Source organism: Geospiza fortis, unplaced genomic scaffold (genome assembly GCF_000277835.1).
Source record: "Geospiza fortis unplaced genomic scaffold, GeoFor_1.0 scaffold118, whole genome shotgun sequence".
Taxonomy (NCBI): domain Eukaryota; kingdom Metazoa; phylum Chordata; class Aves; order Passeriformes; family Thraupidae; genus Geospiza; species Geospiza fortis.
The window spans coordinates 2,077,150-2,080,486 of record NW_005054380.1 but is presented as its reverse complement, the minus strand read 5'-3'; the positions used below and the strand labels follow the sequence as shown (position 1 = coordinate 2,080,486).

Below are 3,337 nucleotides of genomic sequence, written 5' to 3'. Positions count from 1 at the left end.
GGGGACAGGGCCCCGAGCCCTGTGCCTCGCCAGCGTCCCCGGAGAGAGCTGGATGACCTGCGAAGAAATGGGCTGGGACAGCGGCCACCAAGGGGAAATGAAGCGATGGCCGCAGGGGACAACCAGCACCGCCCCCCAGTGATCTGATTTGATGTGGATCCCCCACGGCCCGTCTGAACTGAAAACCAGGATGATGAGAAGGGCCTCGTCTAGTTTCTTCTGCCCGTTTGCACATTACTTCAAGATTAGGAGAGTGGGAGCTGTGGGAGGGAAAGCATATAATTGTAGAAACTCGGGGATAGAGTAGGATATTGACATTAGGATATTAGGATATTAGGATGTTCGGATATTAGGATGTTAGGATGTTAGGATGTTTGTTAGGATGTTAGGATGTTCGTTAGGATGTTCGCTGTGAAATAAACTTTTTTTATTCAATTTGAAGTGTTAAAAAGCAGGCATTCTTTATCAGCGCTGGACACACAGAAGTGTATCTCCTTTAATCTGATGTGTGTGGTGAAAGTTCACAACAGGGTATTTATTCCATCCTGATCATACATATTCATTACAATGTACCTCCTAGCTAATACACAAACACCACTTCCCTAGGACTAATTTGCATGCGTTCGCCTTTTACTGGAAGTCCTTTTTTGGTCCTGGAGGTCATCTAAAGGGGGTTTGGTGGTCATATTCACTGAATGCTTCAATATTACTCAATATACCTTTTTTGAACTTTTTCTTTCAGCATGCACTATTGTTTTTTGTTATGTAACTTGCAAAATACCCCTCTGTAGTCCCCTGTCTTTTTCTCCACTGGCTCCAGCTACATTTATCCTCCTTTATGCATACCTTTAATCTTTTTTGCTAGTTAGCCTTAAAGGTCTATTCAGCACTTTCAGGGGAACTGAAGATTTCTAGTCTCTCTGTTATTTATCAGGTCCCCCCTTTTCTTGAGACTCTTTTAGGCAAGTCCCAATACTTCATTTTCCATCCCAAAGTGCAGCAACAACTGTAACAGTTAATACAAACACACACAATGATTAGGGTGAGTGCCACGAATGCATAACAAGGCAAACAAACATTAATAAGGCAAACAAACAGCAATAACTACGGCAGCAGCCCCAAACAGAAGCACAAACCCAGGGTCAGCCCCGCTCGGCCGCGGGCACTTTCCCCTGCGCTGCAGTTCCGGGTACCGCCGGCAGGGGCGCTGCTGGCTCCCGGCGGGCAGGGCAGGGCGGGTGCGGTGATTCCCCCGCGCCTGCAGGGGGCGCTCCGCAGCCAGCTCGGGGACCACGCGGTAATTAATGGTGGCTTGACCGAGACGGGGAGGGATGGAAGAACGGCTTGCTTTACAATCCCGGGTGATAAACGAGATGTATCAAACTCCACAGCTGCAGCGGGAACCACGGGGCATCTCGGCAGGCAGGGAACGAAGAGCTATAGTGCAGGGAATGCTCGGAGAATGCCCAAGAAGTGGCGGGGGCAGGGAAAGGTGGGCTCGGGATCCCGGGGTTTTCCCCCGAGGCAGCCGAGCGGATGATGAAAAGCCTCTGTTTTAGTGAGGTAGGGTGTTAATAGGGTCCCAATGCAACAGCAGAGCTCCACTCACGGTAGAAGAAAGGCAGCAGAAGGCAGAAGCCCGCAGTGGTGATGAGTTCCCCCACAGCAACCGCAGCCTCTCTCCCCTCCGAATATCGAGAGCACGACAGAGGCTGGATCCAACGCCTTTTTCCCAGTCCAAATCTCGAGGTATCTCTGCCCTCCACGGGAAGCCTCAGGTAAAGAGAAATTAGCCAGCCTTCTTCTGAGCTGACAACTTCTTTCGTCTCTCTTAAGTACCCAGTCTTTACTGTATCCTAGCAACATGTATTGGGGAAAACTCCTTAAGAGAAAAACAAAAAACTCCAGCTCCTAAGACCCCATCAGGGGCCGTTCCTGCTTGCTTCTGTGCCGCTTTGCTCGTGTCTGAAGGGGCACAGCCGGGAAAGGGAACAGAAAAGGGAAAATCCTTTAAGACTCTAAGCATATTCTGAAGGGACCGGTATTTGCTTTCTTCAGGGCCAGGGTGAGGACAGAGGCTGAGATGGAGGTTTGGGGCAGAACCTCCTCCTCTCTCCTGGCCCCACAACACCCCTGGGGCTGGAGGAGGCAGGCTTGGCCACGGGCTCAAGGGCCCTGCTTGAGAAGTGGACTCAGCCGGGATGGATCTCGTATTTAGGGGTTTTCCTCTGAAGAAGCCCGGAGCCCTTTCTGCCCCTCCGTGCAGGGGCAGCTCCCTCAGGACCAAACTCCCGCCCTGCTCTCACCCGGCCCTGTGTAGTGAACGAGTAAAAAGTAAGGAATGTTTTTCTTCATTGCTTCTTCGAAGATTCAAGTTTGAAAATTTAAGTTTTGCTCTGCCTCTAGCAAAACGTTCCGTTCCTGCTTTATTTTGGAAAATGAACCCTGTTTGAAGTCACGAAGAGAGCTTGTAGTTGATAAATCAGGCGACCAAGCAAAGCTTGATATATGAGAAAAGCAAGCAATAAACTTTTTGATATGTCAGGCAAACTTCGGCTGAATTCCAATGACCAGCTTTAAGGGAGCAAACAGCACGGGCGTGCTGTTGATTTGAGGTGGACATGACATTGCCACTCTCAAAACCCTCTATAAGCGAGTGCCACAGAAGCTGCAGCGGCTAAATCTACAAAGTGTGGGAGTCTTTGCTGTCTGCTCGTGCCCTCCCTCAGTGCTGGTCCAGCTGCCCAGCTCTGCTCCTCCACTGGCAGCTGTTGGATGGAATTCAGCAGCGAAGAAAGACCCATCACACTCTGTGAGGCAGGGCCGGACCCACGGTGGTGGTAACACCTTCCCCCTGCTTCACGTAATTATTCTTGGCTATCCCCCCTTTTCTATCTTCTTTCTTTTCTCTTTTATGAAAAAAAATAAAGGTCAAAATATCGCTTTAGATCCCAACATTTAACCTCATTCCTGTTTTAAATCTCGCTTTCGGGTATGTTTTGAATCTAATTCTTTCGTCAATTGTGGATCGAGGCAAACTTGCCTCTCCTCCCCTTAAGGGGGATCCGAACACCTCAGCACCGGTCTGGGCTGGACTGGAGACATTGGGTGCTTTGATGGAAGGCTTCTCGCCCCGTTTTCCCTCACACAGGAGCTGCCCCGGGAATGTGCGGTCCCAGGGATGTCCTGGGGGTGTCCAGGGGCTGCTTAGGGGTGTCCCGGGGCAGTTCGGGTGTCTCAGGGGTGTCCAGGGGCTGTTTCGGCTTGTCCCAGGTACTCCCCTCACGCCGCTCCCCGCTCCGGAGCACAGCGCCCCCTTGCGCCTCAGCGGGGACGC

At 51.1% G+C, this 3,337-nt stretch overlaps 1 protein-coding gene across 1 annotated transcript in view; it reads left to right on the top strand.

Moving 5' to 3' along the window:
* Positions 1-3,337, top strand: part of LOC102044810 (small ubiquitin-related modifier 3) — a 7,387-nt gene that overhangs the window by 1,371 nt on the left and 2,679 nt on the right. The window lies entirely within an intron of this gene.